Consider the following 13,535-nt stretch of genomic DNA (forward strand, 5'->3'; position numbering starts at 1 on the left):
TTGTGGTACAAGTTCCCAAATGTAAGGCTTTCCAAAAGCTCTGGAAAAAAAAAAAAAAAAAAAAAAAAAAAAAAATTTGACATTTCTTTATCCCAGGTAAAAATCCAGATACTTTAAGAGTGCCCCAACTTAAATAGAACCACCAGTGAAAGGACTTAAGGACAAAAATAATGTATACAGAAATTGAATAAAGCTGTTAGACTGGCAAGAAAAGTACAATATAAAGAAATAGGAAACCCTTCATTAACAATGGAAACACCAATAACAATTATTTCTCATCAATAAAAAATATTTAAGATGGCATGTCAAAGCACAATAGCAACTAGCTATGCAGGGACTGGGCTACCTAGTTATGCTATTCAGATTGAAATCAAATGGTATCTAATAATGCTCACGACACATTAAACACTTAGTTCTGAACAGCAAAATGCCCAGCTTTCTAAATTTGAAATACAGCCGTGTAATTTACATGCAGCATATGCTATGTATGCTTTCTAGTTATCTGGTGGAAAAAATCCAACTGCAATTAAATATATATATATTTATATTGTCCATAGGAAGAAGTAAACTGGTTGATGGAATGTTTGCATACATTTGTGGCCTATAATTTGTCTTCAGCTTAAAATATAGAATGAAAATTAAAGAATCACAGTATCACAGAATCATAGGGAGTGTAAGAGACCTCTGGAGATCACCCAGTCAAAATCCCCTGCTAAAGCAGTTTCCCTACAGTAGGTTACTCAGGAAAGCATTACAGGTGAGTTTTGAATATGTCCACAGAAAGAGGCACCACAACAGAGCGTGTTCTCTGTCTCGCTCAAAGTAAAGAATTATTTTCTCACGTTCAGCTGGAACTTCCTGGGTTCCAGTTTGTGTCCAATGTCCCTTGTCCTGTCATAGGGCACCACTGAAAAGCTTCTGACTCCTTACACTGAACAGTTATTCTTTATTTATAAACTTTGACAAGATCCCCTCTCAGTCTTCTCTTCTCCAGGCTGGACAGACCCAGGTAATTCAGCCTTTCCTTATAAGAGTGATGCTCCAGGCCCCCAGTCATCTCTGTGGTCTTTCTTCAGTAGTTCCCTATCTTGCTTGAATAGAGGAGCCCAGAACTGGATACAGTACTCCAAAGGTGGCCTCACCTGGGCTGAGTAAAGTGACAAAATCACCTCCCTCAACCTGCTGGACACTGTCTTTCAATGCACCTCAGGATACCATGGCCTCCTTGGACACTGCTGACCTCCACCAGGACACACAGGTCTTTCTTTGAAGAGCTGCTTTCCAGCAGGTCAGACCTGATGAGTGTGGTTATTCATCCGCAGATGTAGAACTCTACACTTGCCTTGTTGAACCTCATCAAGTTCTTCTCCATCCAACTCTCAGCCTGTCCGGATCCCACCGAATGGCAGCACAGCCTTCTGATTTGTCAGCCACTCCTCCCAGATTCTTATCATCAGCAAACTTGTTGAGGGTGCACTCTATCCCTTCATTCAGGTCAATGATGAAGGTGTTGAACAAGACTGGACTCACCACCAACCCCTGGGGAACATCACTAGCTATAGGCCTCCAACTAGACTCTGTGCTGCTGACCACAGCCCTCTGAGATCTGCCAGTCAGCCAGCTCTGAATCCACTTCACTGTCCACTCATCTATCCCTTTTTTTTAAATCTCTTTTTTCTCCTCCATTTTTCTGTCTTCCATGTTCACATCTGTGTACTTTGCTTCATCATCTCTTAAAGCTGAAGTTAGGCATACCTTCTTTATGAAGTTGTGAGGTTTTTTGCACTTTCCAGTCTGTGTATAGAGGAGGGAAAGTTGCTTTCTTCATCTGGATGAAATTCCTCAAATTTCTTCTTACTTACAGCTTAGTCTAATCTTTCATATTTTCTTAGATGAGAGGAAAAGATTTTATCTAAAGTGTAATAGGGTTAGTGTATCAGGGAAGACAGGCATGTCTATTTAGGTCAGAAAACTGTACACTTTGAAATGTGCACTTTGAAAAATTAGTCATTCATTTGATTTCAGTCAGAGGCCAGGTCTAAATACTACTCTACTCCTTCGTTCAACAGTCTTGAACTGTGTATGACTTCACTTACTAGTGTGATCTGCTTGTTACAGGTTCTTCCAAACAAACTCCCTCATAAGACAATTCTGTAGGGCATTTACTGAGTTTGCATGTGATTTTAATGCCTGACTTAAGGTTTGCCCTGCTCAGCTATCCACTCAGTGTCTGTACCCTAACATCACCAAGTGTGCAGTCCATGAAGCTATGCTATAGCCAAGAATTACAGCCCATTAATAACAACACCGTGGAGCAGCTGGAGCCATCACTATTAAAATGAACAAATAAATAGATAAATAAAATGGACCCATGACTATCATTAAGGCTAATTTCCATTAGCAGCACAGATGTTGTGTTAGAAAGCAACCTAAATTCTCAAAGCTCGGTTACCAGTCTACCTGTCAACACCCTTGCACAGAGGTTTGAGAGATGGAAAACCACAAAAATTTCCTGAATTGGTCCTGTTGTGACAATGATGTGCTGTGTGGAAGATGTTGTTGATATGCAGATTTTTCTGATTTCCTGTAAGCTCTTGTACCAACTTCTGCCTAACATCTATAAAGAACGTTCTACTTATTCAGATCTAAAAAACCTGCTAGCTCTAGGTCTTCCAAGGCATGGAGATGGTTGGGTCCATTCAGAAATGCATATGAAGAAAATGTGTTTGTACTTAAGGCTGCAATACCACACAGCCAGATTTAGTGCAGGGAATGAAAGTCCTTTTCTTCAGTGGAAGTTTGAAGTGCTTGCAACACCAAGAAATCAAAGCATTGTCTGAAAATGTTCAGACATCATACACCCTGTCCAGGCTTCTGCTTTCTACATCTCTGCAAACTGAGTACTCCAACAGCTGCTGTGCCTCTCTGATTTTGTTCCGGAAAGGAATGGAATGAAAAAAATACACATACTTCTCTTTCTAACTATTGACTGGCTGGTACTGCTGCTTAGGTTTGCCAATGGTGATGAACTGAGACAAGGCTGGAATGCTATCCCTAATTTATTTAGGCCATCTGCTTTTCCTACTTTTAATTGGTGCACGTTAAGCAGGAGAATATTCTTAAAGAGCTTTTAGGGTGAAGATGCTCCTGAACTCAATGAAAGCAAATTGAAATGCAAAAATTTTTCTTCAGTGGGCAGACCAGGCTGTATCTCAGCAACCATCGCATAGTTGGCAAGATTAATCCTTTTGCACAAAGTGGTTACATCAGCAATGGATGCTGTCAGTACATAGGCTGCATTACTAAAAGTGAAAGAAAATGAACACATTTTTAGCAAGTTCTGAACACTTATAAAATATTTATGCTGTACTCTGAATATACTGCAGTTTATTTGTAAATGTTTAGCTTTATGTGTCCTACTACTGCTTCAGATGTGGAAAGTGTGTCTAAATAGAGTAGTTTTGAACATGATTTCATGCATTTGGTTTCCTTAGTCTGAAAAGAAGTCTTAAGGTTGCTCCTTTTACTTCTCATGTCATCTCAATGCAGTTGTTGAGAAAGGTGACTGAAGTCTGATTTACAATACTTTCCTAGTCCTAAAGCCATATGTTTGTTCAGTGACAGCTACGTGCAATAAAGTTTGAACACTCAGCTAAGAGCAGAACTTCACAACCATGCAGATGACTTTCTGAACCATACCAGATTGCAGGAGTGGAGGACAGCTAAACATAGTTGAAATGAAATTTGACAATTTAATTATTATTTTCTTCCTATTTCCTGTACACTTTCTGAATGGAGGCTCATGTTGTCTAATTTATGTACCTGTTAGTCCAATCTGTACTGAACATCTAAACGGCTTGTGTGAAGAGAGGGACATCCTCAGAGGTGACATGATTTGCTCTCAAAGGTGCTTCTTATTCTCTGAAAGCTCCAAAGTAATTGCCTTAGATTTCAAGAGGTAAAGCAGAGCAAGACAAATCCCACCTTTTTTTTCTTTTTTCAAAATATTTTTACTGAGGTTCCCACTGGAATTTCAGACAGCACTGGGAAAATCTCTGCATTCATGTAGATGTGCACAATGCCATTTTTATCCATCTTAATCATGAACATGTTATAGTATAGATAATCAACCTTTTTTTTTTTTTTTTTTTTTTTTTGACAAAACTCAACAACCAGCCAGTAAATTTTGCTGTCTTACTTTCATATGATTGTCTTACTTTCATATGACATTTCTTCCAACAATTTTCTTATTTAAAATGCCTTGTAATAATAGCTACTCTATTTAGATTTAATATAAAAAATTGGTAACGTAGTATATCTTATTATGGCTGTATTTCTTGTGTACAATATTCTTTAAAGAATTATGGTGTTTATTTGTTTTTATCATTTTATAGGACCCTGGTAATAGTATATGGATTCTATTGGAGATAAAGTATCATACAAGAAGTGGATGAAATATCTACCCTAGCAAACAGTCGTGCTGGTAAGAACTTTCTATTTGCTTTGTTGTCTTTTGCAGTATTTAACTTTGAGCTACACAAATGCAAGCTAGTATTATAACCAATTAGAGGTTTTCTAAATATAAGGGATATTGGAAATATTTACAGTTGTCTCACCTTTTTCTAAATAACTTCAGAACTGTTAGGTCACATTTCCACTCTCCCTTGAGAAATAAATTTGCAGACTGTATTTTGTGCTGCTGTGCATCGTGATGTTTTGTAGGCTTTTTTACCCACATATTGTCCTTAAGGAAAATGTAAAGATCTTCTTTCATAGAAAGAGTAAGAAAGCTTTTGATTTTTTTTTTTTTCCTTTTTCCTAGTGTTGTGGTTATACACATTGTAGACCATGTCAGTTTGACTCATTTTTGATACTGAAAATGTTTGTGGGGCTATGAACATGGGCACCATTTTTATTCCTAACTGGTTATTGCCTGTAAAATATTAACGTATTCAAAAAGGGAGTATCAAGAAAACCACGCGTCATAAAGGAGTAGTTATAAGGTCAAAAGCCAGAAACACCTGTGCTCTAGTCCTAAAACTGCATCTGGTTTATTACTTGACCTTGAGTGAGTCATTTCTGAAGAGGGGGAACTGTGAGGGAATACGGTAATGTATGAACTGAATTACTCTTCTTTATATAATTGGAGAGCTCATTAGATAGCTGTTAAGAATGACTAAAACCCATTAAGCCTGATAAGACTTATTTCTTCAAAAAAAAAAAAAATCATTAAAAAAATGAAATAATATAAAATATAACTTTATTTTTTTTAGTTACTTTAACTCCTGCATTTCCAGTACTGTCCTCATTGTGGACTCCTACTTCATTCAATCATCTGTAAAATCTATACTTCAGATGTTGTTGAGGATTTGGTACCTGACAATGAGAAAAAAACCTCATTAATTTAAGCTGAAGAAACCCAGGGTGATCTCAGTAGATATGACTTGCCAGATTACTGTACATGTAGATACACAATGTAAAGACTAATAATGAACAAATGAAATTTTACTTGAGGGCAGTAGCCACAGTGGCTGAAATCCTTGTCCCTTTGACATATAACTAATTAAAAACAAATTGACTTTTTTTTTTTTTTAATTGGTTTGTTTATTTGCTTGTTTTAATGGGGAGAAGAGAATAATCCTGAGAAACGTATTTGATCTATGATTCTACATATTGCATGAACTTATACTGGAAGGAGGGATTGAAAATATTGGTATTTAGTGGTTTATTTCCATATGCAATACTGAAAATTCAACTGGACACGTCCCACAGAAAACTCAGTGTGTTAGACCAACAGCCCAACTAGCAGAGATTGAAGTGTATGTCAAGAGGTCATTCTCTTCCAATCTAACTTATTCTGTGAGTCTGTGAGTTTGTGTAGTTAGGCAATTCATATGATTATCAGCCATTTGTTATACAATTTATACACTGCAGCATACTTTACATATCAAGAGAAATCACATCATTTAATATCCAGTGGAGAAGACCAATGGAACTCCATTGATGCTGAAGGAAGATGGGGAAACAGAAGAAAGGAAGAACAATTTCTAAAGTAAAGTTAGGATCCAACTGTGTGAGATAATTAGTTACCTAATGCCATAGGTGTGCATATAATTTGTCCTGTGGTTTCCAGATTATCTTTTAAATGCTTTTGTTTCAAAGTATGACTTTCTCTTAGAAGTCAGTGTGATCACTGACTGCTTTGATCACTGTAGGACACAGATTTGTCCATGCTGCGCAAAACTTAAGCTCACGTGGGGAATCATGACTGGTTTTATCCAGGGAACTCAGTGTCCAGTCGCTCAGGAATAATGCTATGGAATTTCCCAAGATGATATGAGCGAAGAATAGTATATTGCTGTAAAAAAGGTCAAATGGCATTTTTACAGTGTAAATAAGGGTACTACCTGCAAACTGTGAAATAATTCTTTTGCTCTGATTAATACTGATGCAATCTCAGGGAGGGTCCATTCCAAGACATTTAAGAAAGCTATGAACCAGCTGGATGCAGACATCAGAGGAGAAACATAGCTGAGCTACAAGTTTCTTGAGTGAGACTTAAAAGAAATATGAAAGTCCTTGAAGGTAGTTTATGGTGAAGGAAGCTTGATGAGCTAGAAGTAGATGAAAAAGCTGTTGGGAAAAGAAGTAGGTAGTTTCTTCTCTGCACTGTGCTCATAGGAGAGAGAGAAAGAAGCTGGAATTTAAATTCAAGCTGAATATATTCATGCAGCAGCAAAAAGCTTGGACAGGGTTGGGAAAACTGAATGCTGGACTAAACTGTTTGGGTATGTTGTGGAGATGTTTCCTGGGATGCTTTCAGAAAAGGTTGAAGGAACTTCTTTCAGGTGGAACTCATCCTCACTGAGATAAAGATGTGCATTAATATATCACCTGGTGTTTCTCCCCCAACCCCGTTTTTCTCTAATTGGTTGTTTCTGGATGTGGAGCATCAATTATCAAATGCAAATTTACAGTTCTTAAAGGAAATAGTTGTACACAAGTAGGGGGATGGTAAAAGCTGTTGATAAGCACACTTCTTTAACATACATTACAGTTGGTAATCAATGTAATGATTACCAGGTAAAATCTGTATTGTCTGACCTATGACTAGAGAAAAACAACTTGTTTTTAGTGGAAGCCAAATGCCTGACAGGAGTCCATCATTTGCAATCATAAAGATTTCTCAAAACTCACTCTTAGTTTGCTGAAAATGTAAAAACAATATCTGGTTACCCTGTTCACTTTAACATGAAGTTGCTTGGGAACCGAATCCAAACTCAACAGCCCCTATATTCCATAAATTATCAGAGTTGTCATATTTACTGATTTTTGATGTAGACTGATTCTTTAGTAGCAAACTACTGCCATACTGGGGTTCTGATGATTCCTGAACAAAAAAGCAATTATACTGCATACTTTGGCACATTATTGTTTGTGATATAGAAGAAACAAGCATTGCAGCTGGAAATGAAAGCATGATAAACTCTATAAATCAATTATAAGGAATAGCAGCTCTGTTCCAAATACTAGGAATTGCAATCTTTTTACTAGATAATCATTTGTTTATTTGCCTTGCTGTTAGATGTGCACTGACAGATGACATGTTTCTGTAGATATCACTATTGTATAGAAATTTAAGTCATTACAATAGTACTTTTCTTTGTTACTAGTAAAATCTGAAACCTCTTTGAAAAGGGATCTTTAGAACTGAGCTCTAGTTTTTCATTTTTTTGTGCTCTTTATCTGTACTTTACCAGCTTGAATTATGCCAACTAGAGCATCTGCTGTGCAGTCACCTTTTAATTTTCTACTTCTCATGCTTTTATATACTCACAAGTTGGGATGTTGGCTATTCTGCTGGATTGCTAGAATTAAAAAAAAAAAAAAAGAAAGAAAGAAAGAAAGAAAAAAAATCAATTTAAGAAAAAAAAGAAAGCATTATTTCAGACTATGAGATTTTTGGTCTTAATACCCTTGATTCTCATCCAGCACAGGTGCTCCACTATGTAATTACTGGAAGCAGCTTGAAATAAAGCTCTGAAACAGCACCGATAACCTTGAAAATATTAACTATTACATTAGGTAACAGCAGTTACAAGATTGCAGTAAAACTGCTTATGTATCACATTCTGGTCTTTCACTGCCTGATGACTGAAATTGTGGTAGAAGTAGTACAATTATAAAAATTAAAATGACCTTTCACAAAACACTTTCTTAGGTGGCAAATAGTTGGAGTGTAGAGTTGAAACTATAGATTTAATCTGCAGAAATAATGGTCAGCCATACCTGAAAGCCTTTCAAGATTGAACACACTGATCAAAAATATTTTCACTATGTTTCAATTTCCTCACATTTTAAATGATAATAAATATTGAACAACGTGATTCCAATTGCAGCTGCAGCATTTTTAATTAATAAAGAGTTAAATATAACTCAGGAAAAGAGTGGGAAGGTTTCACCTATACTTGAGTACAACACACTAGTTCCTATTTTACATTACACCCCAGGTAAATGGCAAGAGATTAAAGTTGTTTTTGCTAGACTGAAAGGTATGGTTTCCCCTGAAAATATTTTACAATGCTGTTTTACTTCAAAAAAGTTACATTCATCATCATTGCTGGAGTTTTTTTGACATGGCTGTATGGAACTTTGTGCCATATGGTGATGAATGGTCTCTATCTCCAGTCCAGAACTACCTGTAGAGATATATTTTATACAGTGAAATTTGCTTGGAGTTTGACTTTTCATAGTTTCCTTGAAGTACTTTCGCATTTGTTTAGATGAAGCTGGGCAGCTCACTCAGACTTTGGTATTCCACATCCTGTTATTGCTAACTACTGAAGTGCTCTGCATGCTATATGACTTCACTAAGAGCAAGGTGATAAAGTTGTGTTTAGTTGGAGATAGTGGGAATGAGATCAGATACCAGGTAATGCTGCTCATACTTGTGCAACTGTGAATCTACAGTATCTTCAGGTAGTCATAAAGAGCTGATAGCATCAATGCTGGGTTCAAAACTGAGCAGCAGTATTATTTCACCCATTGTTCAAATATACATTTCTTGTCTCTACTGTGTTTTACCAACTTCATGTTTAATCACATAAATCCAACTCATCAAATAATCTTATTTCTACCTGAACCAAAGTGACATTGGTATTGTAGTTACATTTCTGTAGAAAAATTTTGCCAAGTGGTAGTGAACTTAGCTCTTTTTGGACATGTGCTGTGTATTCAAGAAAACTGTCTGTTGTCAATTAAAGAGGATGAGTACATGGTACCAAAAGGTTCATTTTTTTAAGGTGTGTTTGGATTTGTATTTGGGCCTTCTACAAAAGCAGTCTTTTCTTCTGTTCCATACAATGCTGTGATTAATCAAATAGCTTCCATCAGCATCTAGGAAGTTATGGATAAGGCAGTAGTCTGTAGTTTTCCCAGCTATTATTAAAAAAAAAAAAAAAGTCAGGTTTTATTTTATTTGTTGTTGTTTTGTTTTGCTAGATGGAAAGAAATTGGATGGTTTCTTTAATGAATTTAAGTGAAATTACGCACTTTTGGGTCACTGTCTTTTGAGTGCTTTGCCAGTTGTAATCCTGTATGAGGAAAAGGCAGACAAAGGAGAAGCGATTGCATCACACAATGGCTGACAACCATGCACATGCTTAGAAGAAACTGTGACTGCTCAGGATTCACGTAAGGCTGTGCTGATTTGAGCACTACATTTCTCTCTGCATATTCCACAGCTTGTGATTTTATACAACACATGCTCCTTCCCGCAACATCTCCTGAAGATTTTTTTATTTTCAATAGGGGAGGAAAAAAGGATAGAAAAAATAAAGATTACTTCTAATCCACCTAACAGCTGGGAAAAAAAGCATATGTATGGTGTGGGCTTAACACAGAAAGTGAGAATAATGTGGAGAAAATGATGAAAAAAAAAATAATTACTGGTATGCTATTTTCCTGCATCATTTCAGAACTCTGAAGATTTTAGGTTAGTTTATCAGTAAGGATGGCTCAATCTCACAAGACATCTGTTTCTGAAATTAAAAGGCCAACAGCTGCAGGATTCCATAGTGTTAGCAATCTTCATGTAATAGGGATCCATGATTCAAAGAGATATGTGACTTAAGATCTACCAGAGAGCATGAAGCAATTAATAGTTGGACTTCCTATCATATCTTTTATCCAAGAATCTCAAAACACTTTACTAGCTTTAATTAGGCCTCACTCCATGTAATATCCTCCTGGAATAGAGAAATGTTATTTTTTTTTCTTTCTAATATAGAGCAACTTGAGACACAGAGGTTAAATGACTTGACAATGATCATGTAAAAGCAAATAGCAATGATAGGAATAAATCCCAAGCCTCTTGTCTTCTAGTCCCTTGTTCCAGCCACTAGCCAAGTTTCTTTCCTCTATGTTAAACTCAAAGCTTTTCTCTTATCTGTTCTGCAACATTTGTGAATTTGATTACAGGATCAAAGCCCAGGCAATTAGAAAGATTTTAATACTTTCTGGAAAGCCAAATATACATACATATATATATATATGTAGAAATAAATCAGCAAAAAATACTTTCTCCTCTCAGGTAGAAGAGAAATTATTCCTCCTCTGCAGTGAGAGCTGTGAAAAATATGGGAGAGCAGACTCTAGAGTAAACAGACTTTGGAGATAATGAATAAGGGTTTATGTTTCTGCCTACTGGGAAGGATAGTTTTCTTCACTGATAGCATAAAATGATGCCTGCAGTATGCTCAAGAATTCAGCCTCAGAAAATAAAAAGCTTAAGACTGAGAGGGAGATAGTCTCCAGGGAAAAGACAATAGTGATTCATCTCATCCAGGTATAGTCCCTGAAGATGGCAAGTGTCACATAAGAGACAGGCAAAGTCATGCAAACTCTTGAGCGTTTGAGTCCTTGGCAAAAAAAAAAAAAAAAAAAAAAAAAGGAGAAAAGGAGGTCAATATGATTGAATTAGTAGATAAAACAGATAATTTTGCTGTAGTGTTTCTGATAGAAACTTGACCGAGCATATTTGGTCAGATTATATGATTTGTGTCTTGCAGTTAATGGTATATTTTCAAAATGGCAAGAGGAAAATACACGAAAGAACTGTGTTAACACTAGCAGCCTGAATAAAAGCTGTGTTATTTCCATGTCTCAGCAGCCCAAGTTCAAAATGTCTGAAGTCTGTTTGTAGAACTAGTTGCTTATCTTAAGGTAATAAGGATTACTGATAAGAGAGAATCAAGTTGAGCCTTTACATGAAAAAGGAAGGTGCCTCCTGAAAACTTGATTCTTTGGTCTTGCTAGAGTTGTCACTATGCTGACCTTAATGACAAAACCTGAAAATTCAAATTTTTCCTCTTCTTCTCAGAACTAGTCCTCATTAGTTTACCCGTAATAAAGCACAGTGAATACTAGTGCTGTCCAAGCACAGCATAATTTTTCAACAATTTTTCAGCATAAGGAGAACAGGAGAATCCATGTGTTTGATAACATGAATATTTTGGGCTCTAGCTTTATGGGAAGAAATATCCATTAAAATAAAAAGCTTAAAATAAATACTGGAATACTAGCATAGACTGAAGTTTTCACCACTGAAATGACCCCAAGCATGCTATACTGTTAGAGTGTAATATCATTATCCAGGCAAAACAAGTCAGCATTTCAGAGGTGATGTTGCAAATTAATTCACAAGGGTTTGCTACCAAAAGTTGCTTGCCAGATGTACTTGGAGACTAAACTACAATACCAAACATTCAGGTTAGGTAATTAGAAACTACTTGTGGTCCACTTAGGCATGGAAAAAAGGTGGCACAGAAGTGATATCACTGTTCACATTAGACAAAATCTGCTGAACATAGACTTCACTTTTAAATAAATAACCAGTCTTTGCAGTTCTCATAATGGATTCTAAAAAGGCAGATGCAGCCTTTACAAATGATTTTGCTTGCTGTTACATTTGTCAAAAGCAGTCAGAATGTAGTAAGAAGGTATTTATACAGTTATTTGCTGCTTGAACTCTTATATGTCTCCTAGACTGGAGATTTTAGATTGCTGATTTATAAGAGCAAAAGCGATCCAAACAGGACTGCTTTTTTCTGGGCTTAACAATTTACATATGATGCACTTTTACATATATCCATGTTTGCAATTACAGCTAATATTCAAAGACTGGAATATGTTCAGGCAGAAAAAGACCAATCTGCTTCACACTGAACTGTGTGTGTATAGTTAGATAGCAGGAATTGTATGGAATATAATCCTTTTTTTATGCATAATTTTACACGGCAATAAGAACAACTAAAAGAACTCTCTTCAAAAAATAAGTTTGTGTCAAAACAATCAACATTTTGGGAACTAGATTTTGGTATGTGTTGAAGCACCAATTTTTACAAGATATTGTCATGTAAGTGTGTGCAAATTATCTTCTACATTTCACCTCCTATCTACTCGTCTAGCTTATCTGATCTCCATTAATAAGTACATGAATAAAACAAAAAATAAATGCTTCACAATATTATAGAACATATAATATTGAAAGTAAACATTACAAAAAGGAATATATTACAGGATTTTTATATGTAGAAGATAATAATACATTTGTCTGGAAAACTGATAAGAAAGACATATCCTAGACTTACATTCTGTTTGATCTGGTTGCTGCTAATGAATTCTATAATCAGCATAGTAATACAAATTTTCTCTACTCTAATTTTTTGCAACTATTTTAAACTGAAAATCATTTAAGAAATCCATAAGTTACTGGCAGGAAGAAATAGAGTACTTGCTATTATATTTGACCAGCTGATCTAGTTACATTCATAAGTGTGTTAAATAAGGAATGAGTTAGTGAGAGAAAATGCTACCTTTAAGACAATATGTGAACAAGTCTTTTTCAGTGTGAAATGTATCAAAGCCACTTTTTGGAGGCCAGTCTTTCTAATTTTTATGGGATACATTATTTTAAAAAAGAATAATACATATATATTAGAAAATGAACCTGCAGTCATAGGATTTTCTCTTTCAAAATTTGGAGCACAAGGAGAAAGCTACCTTTGTCTTTTGATAGCCTCTGAAAACACCACTTGATTCTCCTAATTTTTCTGAGAGATACTTGGCCATGTTTCAGTGGCAGAAGGGTCTCAGAAGTCACTGAACTGCAAATTGCTAGAGATTACGAGCTTACTGCGGGAAGAGTTAGAAATATCATTACTGCTCTACTTTTATACCTGTGCTGTAATCACAGTACGACAGACACCCATTCCCTCTGTAGAAATTAAGATGCCCTTTCTTTGAAAATTCTCAGTATTTTCTTCATTTCCTGTTGCATTTTTGAACTCTTATTTATAACTGAATTTCAATGATAGAATGTGAGCCTTTTCAATTTCCCATATAGCTAAAATACATTACATTACTTTGTGTGGTGATTGCATATGAATAATTTTTTTAAGGTGGATGGTATTTTTTGCCAGTATTCTGGGTCCTTTGACAGAAGATGATGTATGACATTCTTAAGGAAAATTTCA

The 13,535-nt window shown here is 35.8% G+C and overlaps 1 protein-coding gene across 1 annotated transcript in view; it reads left to right on the forward strand.

The window, feature by feature from the left end:
• Nucleotides 1-4,408: 4,408 nt before the first annotated feature.
• Nucleotides 4,409-13,535, forward strand: part of TENM4 (teneurin transmembrane protein 4) — a 750,922-nt gene continuing 741,795 nt past the window's right edge. The window contains exon 1 of the mRNA XM_090134119.1: nt 4,409-4,483. The gene's annotated coding sequence lies outside the window, so the exon portion shown is untranslated. The remainder of the gene's footprint in view (nt 4,484-13,535) is intronic.

The sequence above is a fragment of the Phasianus colchicus genome, chromosome 1, assembly GCF_987193195.1.
Source record: "Phasianus colchicus chromosome 1, bPhaCol1.hap1.1, whole genome shotgun sequence".
In the NCBI taxonomy this organism is placed as follows: domain Eukaryota; kingdom Metazoa; phylum Chordata; class Aves; order Galliformes; family Phasianidae; genus Phasianus; species Phasianus colchicus.